This window comes from Marmota marmota, unplaced genomic scaffold (assembly GCF_001458135.2).
Source record: "Marmota marmota marmota unplaced genomic scaffold, marMar, whole genome shotgun sequence".
Classification (NCBI taxonomy): Eukaryota; Metazoa; Chordata; class Mammalia; order Rodentia; family Sciuridae; genus Marmota; species Marmota marmota.
Genome location: NW_025999880.1, coordinates 12815204 through 12830293, shown reverse-complemented (window position 1 = coordinate 12830293; position 15090 = coordinate 12815204). Strand labels below are relative to the sequence as shown.

Below are 15090 nucleotides of genomic sequence, written 5' to 3'. Positions count from 1 at the left end.
AGCGGGCCATGGCCCCTCCCTCCGAATCTAATCAACCGTCCCAGAGCTGGTAGAGGGAAGCGCTGAGGTTGTCCCGGGAGACGCTGGGGACGCACCCGCTCCCTACAGCTAAGGGGCGCGACTACCCCTCGCCCTCCGCGGGGCTCCTCCCCAGCCCTCACCCAGCGATCGGAGTTCCCGCGGAGGTTCACCCTGGCCGGCGCCTACCGAGCGCAGTGCACCGGCGCTGTCCGAAAGACTAGCTCCCGAGCTCCGGCTGCACCCGCCGCGGGGAGGGAAGGACTTGAACTTAAGCCCTCCAACGACGGTCAATTGCCGAAACCAGAAGCTGGAGAGCAGTGGATGGAGACTCAAGTCAGGATCGCAGTCGCAGGCCTCTTTTGCCTGTGTGACCTTGGGCAGTCCACATTACCTATCTGAGGCTTAGCTTCTTTCACAGTAAAATGGGTGTTGCCAATCAGCCATGTACCGCTCAGACTTTCTGAATCAGGACATCGACCTGATTAATAAGAGTGCCACCCAGACCGACTGAAAAGTCAATGAGGCTTAAGGGGTCAGGGGTCTCGGTTTCTCACCACAACCATTTGGCTGTCCTCAGAGTGGGAAACCGTGGTAGTGACTGGATTCAAATATTTGTACTTTTCTCGCCGTTCCTCATACCTCGCCCAGACTGCAGCCTGCAAAGGACTGGTAGGCAGAGAGGAGGTCTTTCTGCCTGGATTAATTCAGGATTTGGTGAAAGATCAAAGGGTCGATTTTAAGTGCATAAACTATAGTGTTTTATCTTATGTATTGGGGGACGGCTACGAGGGGTTGAACTCGGGGGCACTCGACCACTGAGCCACATTCCCAGGCCTATTTTGTATTTTATTTCGAGATAGGGTCTCACTGAGTTGCTTACTGCCTTGGCATTGTTGAGACTGGCTTTGAACTTGCGGTCCTCCTGCCACACCGCGCCTGGCAACTATAGTGTTTTTAGACAATGCTTTCTTGTTGTCAATGTCCTTACTTCTTCAGTCATGAGAAATTTTCAGGGGTTTGATGCAATGCCACTGAAATGTGGTCACTTCTATGGGAAAGGTTTAGTCTCTAGGATCATCCTCTCTGCTGAGAATAGAGCCTTTGCTGGTCACTTAATGAGCAACAAAAGGAGGAAGAAAAACTGTACCTTCTCAGGAAAGCTACAGTCCAAAATTCTAAGAGAAGGGGCAGAAGCCACATTTCTGATGGGGACCCTTTGGGGATTAATCCAGGAAAGCTTCCTGGAGGATTTCAGCGAACTCATTGGGAGCATTGTGCCCATGGGTGTGCCCAGCACTTCATGCTGTGCTGTGATAGAATATGGAGGAAATGGCAGTGAAGGGACTTCAAAAATCAAAAACAAAAAACTTGCATAGCATGGAAATGCATGTCTGTAATCCCAGCTACTTGTGCGGCTGAGGCAGGAGAATCAAAAGCTTGAACCAACCTGGGAAATGGAAAAAAAAAAAAAAGGACTGGGATGCTGGGGTGTAGCTCCAGGGTTAGAACACCCTTAGGTTCAATCTCCAGTACTGAAAAATTAAACTAGTAAAATTAAATTAAAGGTTGTCTAAATATTATTTGAAAGTGAAAACCCATTTGATCTGCAGCACATGCAGAAAGAAATCCTATGTTAATTTCCCTTATCTAAATAAAGCACCTGTCACAAACCCTCTATGGAGGGAGGGTCTCTCTCAAGGAGTTTTTCTCCTTGTACATTCTTAAAAAATTCTGTCAACAGCCTCATAAGAACCTCCCATCCTTTGAAGCCCTAAAACACCCCCTTCCCTATAAAGCTGGTATGTAAGCCTTTATCCCCAGCTGTTTGGGGAGTTACTTACTATATGCATATGATGTTGTCAGCATTTGAACCTAGGTTGGTAACCTAAGCTCCTCCGAGCCAAAGAAACTGCCCCTTTACCTGCTTATTTGCAAGAGCAGGAGGCTATAGGTAAAGGTGTAGCTTAGCCCCATGGATACCAGAAGTCTGTGACAAGAAGCTTACATGGAGTGTAAATGAACAGAAAAGTGAACAGAGAAGTGGAGTGAACAGAGAAGCCCAAGGTGGAATCAGCAGCCCATCTGCTGCTCCCAGAAACCTCTCTGCCACATAGTCCTCTTCCCTCTACCCTGCAGGTGGCCCAAGCTGTACTGCCCCTCCCCCTCTCCAGAGCCCTAAGGGCCCAGGTGACCACCATCAACTGGTCCCCCAGCAGATGCTTCCCTAAGACAAACAGTCCTAACTCTGTTCCCCTCCCCCACCCCACCTTTTTCTCTCCCCAGTGTCCTACCAATCTGCTCCACCAGGCTGACGCTTCGGTTTCTTGTCCCTCAGGAGTGATATTGTGATGGAAATGAGGGAGAGGATGCAGAAGGGAGCAGCAAAGATTTACAGCTTCCAGAGGGTTTCCATTAAAATCCCTGACAACTGGTTATTTATGAGAGATGGTTGGCTGCAGCGGGAGCTAATAGGCCAGATCCTGGCACCGCTGTCCTTTCAGGGGTAATGACAGGAGCCAACAGGGTAAACGGTAGAGCGGCCCCAATATGTAGGCCAAAGCAGGCTTCCATGGTCAGGCACACTCTCCAGGGCCAGAATGAAGCCAGGAAATCAAAGAACATCAGTGATTTGTACCAGGCAGACCCAAATCAGAAAACCCCACGTGGCAAACACTGAGGGACTTTCTGGACTGGGCATGAAAGGTGGAAGGTCTTCCCAGATGTCAAAGAGTGTTGACTGCGGGGTTGTGGCTCCGTGGTACAGCACTTACCTCGCAGGTATGATGCACTGGGCTTGAGCCTCAGCACCACATAAAAAATAAATTAATAAACAAAGATATTGTGTGTCCATTTACAACTAAAAAAATTTTTTTTAAACAAAAGTGTTGACTGCATCCCCTTCTCTGAATTCCAACTCAGAGAAAAGCAAGGTGGGATTGGGGGGTGGGGGGAGTAAAAACAAGCCTGAGATGTTGTTTTCATTGTTTTGTGCCTAAAGCACCCAAGTGACTTGATAAATAAAGGGTAAAACAATAATGAAACCCTCAGAAGATTGTTTGCTCTATAGTTGACACACAGAATTTTCTCAGCATGGGATTCTTCTTTCATGAAATTAATTACAGAGAGATCCTGCCTCCCGCTTCCTGAACCCAGGTCCCTCCTGAAAGCCTTTTCTTCCAGTGCCAGTCCTGCGGAAGGAAAGTCTAGATATATGTTCCAGGGATGGGTTAAGGATAGGGAGTGGGAATGAGGCAAGGACGGTAAGGTGAACTTTTGCATACCCCAGATTTTTTTTTTTTTCTTCAAGTCTACAGTGCATGAGGGAATGGGTAGAAATATGTACACAACACTTACAGACCCCTCCTCCCCTCCAGCATTTCTCTTTCTTTCGGATAAAGAAACCAAGGCCTAGAGAAGTGAGTTGGACTGTCCAAGGCCTTGTAGTGGGTTCATAGAGCCCACTGTTCCCTTCTCTACACTCTTACTAGTGATATTACTGACATAAAAATAGAAATTACAAGCTAGTCACAGTATAGCACATCTGTAATCCCAGCTACTCCAGAGACAAAGGCAGAAGAGTTGCAAGTTCAAGGCCAGCTTGGGCAATTTAGTGAGATCTTGTTTCAAAAGAAAAAATAAAAAGGGGACGAGGGATGTAGGTCAGTATTAGAGTGCCACTATATTCAATTCCCAGTGTATGTATGTATGTGTGTGTATATATATATATACACACACACAGCCAGTGGAGCAGGCTTGTAATCCCAGGAATTTGGGAAGCTAAGGCAGGAAGATCACAAGTTTGAGGCCAGCCTTGGCAATTTAGCAAGATCCTATCTCAAGATAAAAAATTTAAAAAAAAGCTGTGATGTAGCTCAGTGGTAGTGCACCCCTGGGGTTAATCCCCAGTACCAAAAGAAGAAAAAGAAAAAAAGAAGAGAAATAGAAATTGCTGCCCAACACTGTTTTTGAGCTCTCCACACTTTGATGCATAGCTGTATCTGATGGGAAATAGGGCTAGAAATAGGACTGTCTCTGGAAATAGGGCTGTTCAGCCATAAGCATGGAAATTTCAGATTTCTGTCTTTCTCTTGCCTGTCTTCTTCTTCTTCCTCCTTCACCTTCTAGGGAAACAGCTTTTCCTAAGAGTAGGTAGCTGTTTATGGCTATTTTAATGCATCCTTTTCTTGGTATGGGGGCACCTAGGAACAAATGCCAGAGAAATGCCTCCACTGCAAGGGGAATAACAAGCACATTCCTTAAGACTGTCCTATGTGCTAAAGGAGACACAAACTCAGTACTAACACACTACATGGAAGAAAAGGAAGTGGTGCAGTGGCACACACCTGTAATCCCAGGGACTCAGGAGGCTGAGGCAAGAGGATCAAAAGTTTAAGGTTAACCTTGGCAAATTAGTGAGACCAGGTCTCAAAAAATAAAAAAGGACTGGGGATGTAGCTCAGCATACAATTCTCCTGGGTTCAATTCTCAGTACCACAAAAATAATAAATAATTTAAAAATATATTTTATTAGTTGTTGGTGGACCTTTATTTTTATGTGGTGCTTAGAATTGAACCCATGCTAGACAAATGCTCTACCACTAAGCCACAACCCCCAAATAAACAATTTTTAAAAATAAGCAAAACAGTGGCTCAAGTGGTAATGCACTTGCCTGGCATGTGCGGGGTGCTGGGTTTGATCCTCAGCACCACATAGAAATGGAATAAAGATGTTGTGTCCACGAAAAATGAAAAATAAATATTAAAAAATTCTCTCTTCTCTCTTTAAAAAAAAATAAACAAAACAAAAGGGCCCTCTGCAAAACCGTCATTTCGCTTTTCTTCAGAGGGCTTGGGACATCCATTTCCCAGTAACACTTATTTTTGGTAGCCACACAATGCACATGCATGTCATGGGTATGTAATATGTAGCATGATACACTGATAACATTTCATCTGATAATACCAGTAATATGTAGTCAAATCCAGACTTACAAAGCAGTTAAGTACCTTCAGAATCTTTACTGTTTAATGATCCTGGGTTCAATCACCAGCATCATCAATAATAGCTATTATTATTTTATTGTTGTTTAATGAGCAATTTAATATGTAATGGTTAGAGAATGGTGAAGTAAATCATGGTAGAGTCACTTGTAACAAAATAGAAACCAGTAAAAATTAGGTTTTATGTGAAAAAGTTTTTTAGCTAATAATGTGAAAAAAGGTTACGATTATGTCAAACACAGACTTATATGCAAAAAAAAAAAAAAAAAATAGAAGAAATGCTAAGAGAGAATTTTCCAAAAAGGGGGGTGGATGGGGAGAGAGAGAAAGAGAGAACCACAATTCTCTCATACAGATTTTTAAAAATGAATGTGTGTTAGGGCTGGGGATATGGCTCAAGCGGTAGCGCACTCACCTGGCATGCGTGCGGCCCGGGTTCCATCCTCAGCACCACATACAAACAAAGATGTTGTGACCACTGAAAACTGAAAAATAAATATTAAAAATTCTCTCTCTTAAAAAAAAATTTTTTTAAAATGAATGTGTGTTAGATATTTTATTTGACACATTCAAATGAGGAAAGCATTCAGATGGTTAGATGGTTCCAAAAAGAAGTCAAGAAGCACAAAATTTGAGAAAAAGAATATTGAAAGGAATTGCAAATGGAGGCAAAATGCCGCAGTCTGGCTGGGCACAAAATCAGGAGCCACCACACAGCTTGTAGATTCAAAACGCAACTCTTTATTCCCGAACTCACACCAGCCGTCTACAATCACGTTCTGGGGAAATCCACGTTCTCTGCCCAAATCCACCCCCACTGGGCTTCTCTCCCCAAAAATACTGTCTGAATCCCGTGAGAACTCAAGGGGAACTCTGCTGGTAGCAGGCCCGCCCTGGCCCCTGGGGACTCAACCCCCAGTTCTTTGTTATGCATGTCAATGTGGCCAGCTCACAAGGCCATGACGCAGGCTTGCGGTTCCCTGTTTATCTGCCTGGAGCATATGTGTCTCTCGGGAACATCTTGACCTGTTCGAGCCTCCTGATAGGGGACGGTGACGTGACGGTAACCCAAGGACGCAGTTATTACTCTCCCCTCCTCACTTTTGAGTAATTTCCCGCAGCTGTTAAAAAGATATATAAGGGGAACAAATTTGGCAATAAAGCGCGCACACGCTCCCTCCTGGATGAAGAACCTTGGTGTCCTGTGTATTTTTAACCCCGCCGTCCCTCGCCGGACTCGGCTCCGTTAGCCGGACGCGGCATATGGAGGTCCCACCGAGATCCGGAAAGTAGGGGTAAGCGGACGGGGCTCACCTTCTAAAGGTAGAAGGGGGAGGATTGGTTTAAAGGTAATTTAAAGAGACAGGGTACGTACCATGGGTAACTCAACAGCGAAGGTTCGTCTGGCCAACGAACTAAAAGAGCTGTTAAATACACAAAGAACAGGAATAAAAACTAAGACTGCAACCGAATTCGTTGAAGTTATAGCCCAGGCTTGTCCTTGGTTTCTGACAGGAGGCTTTCTCAATAACAATGATTGGGATTTAGTTTGGCAACAGCTTCCCAGGGCTGTGTTATCCGGAGGGGATTTTTTGTTGTGGAAAAGTGAAAATCAAGAGAGGTGTCGCGAGCTAGCCCGAGTCAATCAGGACGCCGGCTTCCCACGGCGTAACCTCGAAATGTTAACAGGCTCGGGACAATATGCTGTCATAAATCAGCAAATTAATTATGATCCTGGGGGTCTATGCTCAGATAGCCTCAGCTGCGGTCCATGCCTGGAAAGCCCTGCCCGTTTCTAAGACTGAAGCAAAAATTTCCAAGATCTCTCAAGGGCCCTCTGAACCTTATTCGGACTTTATAGCCCGCCTAATGCAGGCGGCTGGAAAAATATTCCCTAATCTGGAACAGGCTATGCCACTTATTAGACAACTGGCATATGAAAACGCTAACACTTACTGCCAAAATGCTATTAAGTCCTCCCGGGCCAAAAGTATAGATGACATGATTCGAGCATGCAAAGATATAGATGGGCCTCATATTACTGGTCAGGTTTTGGCTGCTGCCCTTAAGACTGGAATGCAAAAATCTGATAACAGGGGAACCCGCTCTAAGGGGTGTTTTAAGTGTGGGAAAGAGGGACATATAAGGAGAAACTGCCCGGAAAGGAGCGAGGGTGCTGGCAGAGGGATGCTTGGAATTTGTCCTCGATGTCATAAAGGAAATCATTGGAGTAGTGAGTGCAGGTCAAAATTTGACATCCAGGGTAACCCAATACCGTCGGGAAACGGGAGCAGGGGCCCGCCCCGGGCCCCGGAAGCCAAAGTGTACGGGGCAGTGCAGGGAGGAAACAGTGCCCCGGGGAGTGGGCGTCTCCGCCGCCTCCCCCTGACCAACCCCTTTCTATCCGGGAACTCCCCAGGGGAACACCGGGAAGTGCAGGATTGGATCTCAGTTCCACCTCCCGAGCAGTACTGACTCCGCAGATGGGTCCCCAGACCCTGCCAACTGGAGTCTTTGGCCCTTTGCCGGAGGGAATTGTGGGACTGATACTGGGAAGAGGCAGCACTCTGCATAAAGGGCTCAGAATTCTTACAGGTGTGGTTGATGGTGATTACCACGGGGAGTTAAAAATTGTTGCCGAGGCTACCCAAGGGATCGTTATTATTCCTCCCGGAGAACGCATAGCACAATTATTGCTGCTGCCGGCGGCGTCTCTACCCAGCCGCGCCCTACAGGCAGCCCGGGGTAATGGCAGTTTTGGTTCCACCAGCACTCCTCAAACCTTTTGGGTAGCACACTTGGACTCCCGACCACAGTTAACCATTAAAATACAGGATAAAATCTTCAAGGGGATATTAGATTCAGGAGCTGATGTCTCTGTTATCTCTAAGAAACAATGGCCATCTGCTTGGCCTCTCCAAGATCCCTCAGCTGTATTACAGGGGATTGGGCAGACGAGACCAGAAAAAAGTGCCTCCTTTCTAAAATGGAGAGATGAGGAAGGACACAGTGGTTATTTTCAGCCTTACGTAGTGGCTGGACTCCCCACAAACCTTTGGGGAAGGGACCTACTTCAACAAATGGGAGCTATCTCACCACTCAGACCCTAAAAGGGAGTAATAAATTTGTTAATGACATGATGTTAGATATGGGATGGCTTCCTGGAAAAGGACTGGGGAAAAGACATGAGGGAAGGGCAACGCCTGTGGACCCTACAGAAGAAATTACCAGAAGTGGAGGAGATCGGAGGGGGCTAGGAAATTTATCCTAGGGGCCACTGAAATGCGGCCACGTCCTCTATCTATTACTTGGTTATCAGATGACCCTGTGTGGATAGAACAGTGGCCCCTAACTAAGGACAAATTGCAGGCCGCGACCCTTCTGGTTCAGGAACAGCTTAGGGTGGGGCATATAGTGCCTTCCACTTCCCCCTGGAACACTCCTATTTTTGTCATAAGAAAGGGGTCTGGAAAATGGAGGCTTCTCCAAGACCTGCGGGCTATTAATAATACCATGCAGCCCATGGGACCTTTACAGCCAGGACTACCCTTCCCCACGGCTATCCCTAAAGATTGGCATCTTATTATTTTGGACCTAAAAGATTGCTTCTTTTCTATTCCCCTGGCCCCCCAGGATTGTAAACGTTTTGCTTTCTCTTTACCTTCAATAAATTTTAGGGAACCCTATCAGCGGTTTGAATGGACTGTCTTACCTCAAGGAATGGCCAATAGCCCTACTATGTGTCAGTACTTTATAGCAAAAATTCTGCAACCCTTTAGGCAACAATTCCCAAACTTTTACCTCGTCCATTATATGGATGATATATTGTTGGCAGGCCCTGATAGGAAAGCACTTTTCCGGTCTTATGAAGTCCTCCAGTCCCTGTTAAAGGGGGCCGGACTGATTATAGCCCCAGAGAAGGTGCAGATTCAGTATCCTTATAACTACCTAGGATATACTATTAACAAGGTAGGGATCACTCCCCAGAGGCCTCAATTTCAGGTGAACCAGCTCAAAACCCTGCACCAATGGCAGACATTTCTGGGGGAAATCCAATGGCTGCGGCCTTCCCTCCATGTCCCTACTGGTGAACTTAAACCCCTGTATGACCTTTTGAGAGGAGACCCCTCACCCACCTCCCCGCGAAAACCTACTCCAGAAGCCTTGAAGGCGCTTAGATTGATAGAGACAGCCTTACAAGAGATGCAGGTGATGCAGGTGGACTACTCCCAGTCCTTGTTATTCATTGTTCTGCCATCAAAACTCACCCCGACTGGAGTCTTTTGGCAGACTGGTCCTATTTATTGGGTTCACTTACCTGCATCCCCCTCCCGGGTCTTGATACCTTTCCATGATCTGGTAATACAATTAGTTTGGAAAGCAAAATATCTAGGAGATGCTTTGTTTGGGAAAACCTTTGATGTTCTCATATTACCATATAATCAAGACATTCTTTCTAAATTAAGACAGGAACATGATCTCTGGTGTCTTTTCTTCTGTAGTTTCATGGGACAGGTTGACAATCACTACCCTAAAAGCAGGCTCCTTGAAAGTCTAAAGACATGTCCAATAATTTTCCCAAAGATCCTAAAAAAGGATCCTCTCCCGGGGGCACAAACCGTCTTCACTGACGGGGCCAAAAATGGGTTTGCTGTCGTTTCAGATGGAACCCAAGTCATCCGCAAGAGAGTGGCCGATTGTTCAGCCCAAAAAGCGGAGGTTGCAGCCTTAATATTGGCCTTACAGACCTATAGCTTGGTGCCCCTTAATGTTTTCACAGACAGTCTCTATATTGCCAGGCTCGCCTCCGCGATTGAGACGGCACCTTATATTGGAAAACAATCCACTATCATGGATCAACTACAAACAGTGCAGCTTCTTATATGGGCTAGGGCAGACCCCCTCTTCATAGGTCACATTAGAAGTCATTCCGGACTTCCAGGTCCTCTGGCAGCGGGCAATGCCATGGCAGACGCTGCCACACATGCCACTAATTTTATATATACAATAACTGAGTATGATAAGGCCCTACAACTTCATAATAAATTTCACCTAAACGCACAAACTTTGCGCTTCCGCTCAGGATGTTCCCGGGATCAAGCTTTAAAAATTGTCTCCCTATGTCCTACTTGTGCACCTTTTATCCATTCCCCTTCTCTGGGAGTCAACCCAAGGGGCCTTCAGCCAAACGACATCTGGCAAACTGATGTAACTCATATTCCTAGTTTTGGAAAGCTGTCTTTTGTGCATGTCAGTATAGACACGTTCTCTGGTTTTATCTCCGCTACTTTACATTCAGGAGAAAAGGCTAAGGACGTGATACAGCACTATGTTAAAACCTTTTCCTTTATGGGAACCCCTCAATGTATAAAAACAGATAATGGCCCAGCTTATATTAGTCAAACCTTCCAAAAATTTTGCTCACAGTGGGATATTATACACAAAACAGGAATCCCATATAACCCCCAAGGACAGGCCATTGTTGAACGGGCCCATCAACATCTTAAAACCTATTTGCAAAAAACAAAAGAGGGGGAGATATACCAGAATTGTCAGGGACCACAAGCACTCCTAAGCATAACTCTATTCACTTTAAATTTTTTGCTCACTGACGCCGAAGGCCGTACAGCGGCGCAGCGTCACTTTTCCCCTCCCACCATACAAAAAGCACAGATAAGATGGAAGGATCTGGCTACAGGGAAGTGGCAACCCCCTGCTCCACTCTTGGCTAGAGTGAGAGGAGCTGTATGTGTCTTCCCTCCAGGGACGGAAAAACCCATTTGGATCCCGGAGCGCTGCACCAGACCGGTGAATGAAAATTCAAGACAAAATGAAGTTCCCAAGATGGCTGATCCTGCCGCTGTTGTTCCCACCCCTTCAAGTGAGTGCCGAGACACACCTCATGAGCTGGACCCCGCTTGTGGCATTCCTTCTGGACAGCCAATACAGGTTCACTACCAACGCCTGGAGATGGATGACTCCGCCCACGAGGTGTACTTACGACCCATTCGGAGATGAGATGTAACTGGACAGGAGCCAATACCCAAGCCCTCCTATGTATGCCTGCTTTTGCCCAGGTCCCTAATTACCCTGCTGACTTGGTGCCGTCATCCCAGACCCTTACGTTCAGAAAGCTCCCTGGTCATAGCTATCCCACTGGCAAAGATGATGACTGGGATCCGCAGTTGTGTCCTGCTGGCCATGACATCCTTACTGAAAAGTGTCCGTTTACGTAGGACAAGAGCTGATCTTGTAGTACCCAGTGACGGGCAACTTCCACGCTTGCACTGCAACCTAAGCCAGGGGAATGGGGCCTCCCCAGAGACGGGTAAGCAGTGCAGGGGCGGTGGACGACCTAAGACAGGGGCTACTTGATTCCCATTGACATGCAAAAAACAAAAAAGGGGGACTTGCTGGTAGCAGGCCCGCCCTGGCCCCTGGGGACTCAACCCCCAGTTCTTTGTTATGCATGTCAATGTGGCCAGCTCACAAGGCCATGACGCAGGCTTGCGGTTCCCTGTTTATCTGCCTCGCACATATGTGCCTCTCGGGAACATCTTGACCTGTTCGAGCCTCCTGATAGGGGACGGTGACGTGACGGTAACCCAAGGACGCAGTTATTACTCTCCCCTCCTCACTTTTGAGTAATTTCCCGCAGCTGTTAAAAAGATATATAAGGGGAACAAATTTGGCAATAAAGTGCGCACACGCTCCCTCCTGGATGAAGAACCTTGGTGTCCTGTGTATTTTTAACCCCGCCGTCCCTCGCCGGACTCGGCTCCGTTAGCCGGACGCGGCAGAACTCAGGCAGCAGGATACGCCCTATTCCCAGCAGGAATAACCTAAAACCTGGAACCACCCCAAACCCGGATAGTCCTAAACCAGGAACGCCCTAAACCCAGATCCGCCCTGGTCCTTGAGCAAGGTCACCTTACATGCAATGTCACTGCAAAATGTCCTATTTCCACGAGTCCTTCCACTAAGCAACATGGGGTACACTGGCAAGGAAATTGTCATACCTACTTGGCTAATGGCTCCCAGCAGCAAAATTTTTTGGTTTTTTTTCCCCCAGAAGGGAAAGAAGACAATTAAGTTTCTATCAGACCAGACAGAATTTACTTCTCTGTTAATTATCTCCAATTTACAGAGTTATAAAATGCCGCAGTCCGGCTGGCTGGGCAAAATAACCCGGGGGTGACGAACAACTTGTGTAGATTGATACAGCAGGAGTGGGAGCTGTTTATTGTAGGACAGGAGCAGTATTTATACATTCCACACAGCTTATCTAATTAACATAAACTAGATACATCAGTCAACCAATAAGAAATCTCCACACTTAATGGCTCGCTTTTGTTACTTCTCAAACCACTCCCTCTGGCATTTTGCCAGGCACCATCCAGACTTGTTTATGAACTCTAACATTCCCCTGGCAAAATGCCAGGTGTTATTTTGACTTGTTTACATACTCTAACAATAAAATAACCCTCATAGAATCAACTGGAATCAACTAATTCAAGGAAGGCCGTCATATAGACTAATTTTCTCAGTTTTAGCAGGAATCTTGACTAATAAAGTCAAGGGACTTAAGATATTGGTGAGATTATGGAGTTTTTTTATACCAGTTTATTATTTGGTATAATTTTTGAAAAAACAAAACAATGCCAATTTGTAAAAGGGACCATTGCAAAGTGCCTTTAAATGTTAGCACTTTGGGCTGGGAAAAGTCAGTAAATATTAGCAATTTCTGAAATGTTTAATAGGTGATTTGGGTTGCCCACATATTTTTTTTTTTAAAGAGAGAGAGTGAGAGAGAGAGAGAGAATTTTTAATATTTATTTTTTAGTTATCGGCGGACACAACATCTTCGTTTGTATGTGGTGCTGAGGATCGAACCCGGGCTGCGCGCATGCCAGTCAAGCACGCTACTGCCTGAGCCATATCCCCAGCCCTGCCTACATATTTTAGAGACAAGTGGTTAATGTGAGGTACACCTGGACCCTGTTTTTCCTGAAGTTTATAAAACACTATACTTGACCTGCATATAGTAAAAGTTCTGTCATATCTCAGCCTAGTAGTCCTCTTCTTTCTCAAATTTAGGCACTGAAACAATCTGCACTTTGGAAGGATTAGGTGGTTACAGAGACAACAAGATTCAAGAAGGAAATCCCTTTCACCCTCTTTTTACATGCAATTGAAAGTTCAAATGCCAATGTCATTGCCCCTCCACAGGGCTGGGCAGGGCTCATGCTGCAAGTAAAGGTGCAAGTAGAAGTTGCTGCTTGGGCAAGTAGAAGTTGCTGCTTGGGCACTTTCTTCTCCACTTGCTTCCTGCTCTTTCTCCTTCCCAGGATCCATGCCTGTGTCACCAGATACTGCAGAGGACACTAGTCCACAGCTATTTCAATTTGTTCTATTAAAATTCAGTTCCTCAGTCTCATTAGCCACATTTCAAATGCTCAATAGCCACATATGAATAGTGGCTACTGGATCTGGTAGTGCAGATATCAAACATTTCCATTGCAGCAGAGAATTCTCCCAGACAGCACTGCTGTGCATAACCGCTCATTCCCTTTGTCTTTAATTTTCTCTCATCCATCCCTTTTTCTGCTTGCCAAGCTTCTTCTTCAAGTAAATCCATTGTCAAATCTTCTAACGAAGACTCTCTCTTCCATCAAGTTTTAGCTAGGCTCCTCTAAGCCCTCTTTGCAATTTGGCCTTGACTGTTTTCCTTGTTTTTTTTTTTTTTTTTAATATTTTTTAGGTCTAGATGGACACAACACAATGCCTTTATTTTTATGTGGTGCTGAGGATCGAACCCCGTCCCGCCCATGCTAGGCGAGTGCTCTACCTCTGAGCCACAATCCCAGCCCCTCCTCCTTGTCTGTTCTTGGGAGTTCAGTTTTAGCAGGAATCTTAAGGTAGTTAAAGAGAACCCCTTACACTTGATATCTGATTATTCTCAATATCTGATGAAATTCTTCCTCTTCTACTCTCAATATCATTCTCTGGCCTGGCCTCCCTTCAGCAAGAATCCTATTGTTAGTTTAGTAAGAATTTCCCTATTCTTTCTGTTTGTTTGTTATATTGGGGATTGAACCCAGGGGTGCTTTACCACCAAGCTACATCCCCAGCCCTTTTCATTTTTTTATTTTGAGACAAGGTTTGGTTAAATTGCTAAAGCTGGCCTTGAACTTGCAATCCTCTTGCTTCAGCTTCTCAAATTGCTGGGATTACAGAGTGCACACCACAGCTTCCCTACTCTTGATATCTCCCCTTGGTAATTTTGTGAGTGTGTGTGTGCTGGGATGGAACCCAGGGCCTCACATATTCTAGGCTAGTGTTGGTCACTGATCTACACTCCCAACCTCTTTAGTACTTTTCTGTACACTGACTCCTATCATCACTTTGTTCCTATTGCAATACTCCTAAATAAAGTTTTCCTTTTTTTTTTTTTCCAAACTGGGGATTGAATACAATAAGGATAAGTGGGAATTTATAGTCAACAAGCAGAGTGAGGGGGCAATGGGTGCAAAATTTCTAAGAGGCAACATCATGGTAGGGAGATTCTTGCTAAACCCAAGTTAACAAGATTCCAGTTGAAGAAAGGCCAGGGAGATCACATTTCAAGGATGATATTCATGCTCACATAAGGAGCTTATTGCTGAGTTTATTTATTATGGTACTGGGGAACTGAACACAGGGCCTCATGCATACTAAGTGTTAGAGTCTGTAAACAAGTCAAAATAACACCTGGCAAAATGCCAGGTGAATGTTAAAGTTCGTAAACAAGTCTGGATGGTGCCTGGCAAAATGTCAGAGGGAGTGGTTTGAGAAGTAACAAAACCGAGCCATTAGGTGTAGAGATTCCTGATTGGTTGACTGATGTATCTAGTTTATGCTAATTAGATAAGCTGTGTGGAATGTATAAATACTGCTCCTGTCCTGCAATAAACGGCTCCTACTCCTGCTGTATCAACGTACACAAGTTGTTCGTCACCCCCCCTGATTATTCTGCTGCAGCCGGACTGCGGCAGATGGTGGCCCGTTACGGGGAGCCCCGGGACACTC

General features: G+C 45.7%; 1 long non-coding RNA gene across 1 annotated transcript; it reads left to right on the top strand.

Annotated features, from left to right (window-relative positions):
- Nucleotides 1–3077: 3077 nt before the first annotated feature.
- Nucleotides 3078–6960, top strand: LOC125612336. The gene is made up of 4 exons (XR_007342672.1): nt 3078–3087; nt 3434–3437; nt 4338–4345; nt 6385–6960. It is a non-coding gene; the product is annotated as an uncharacterized LOC125612336 (long non-coding RNA).
- Nucleotides 6961–15090: the final 8130 nt, after the last annotated feature.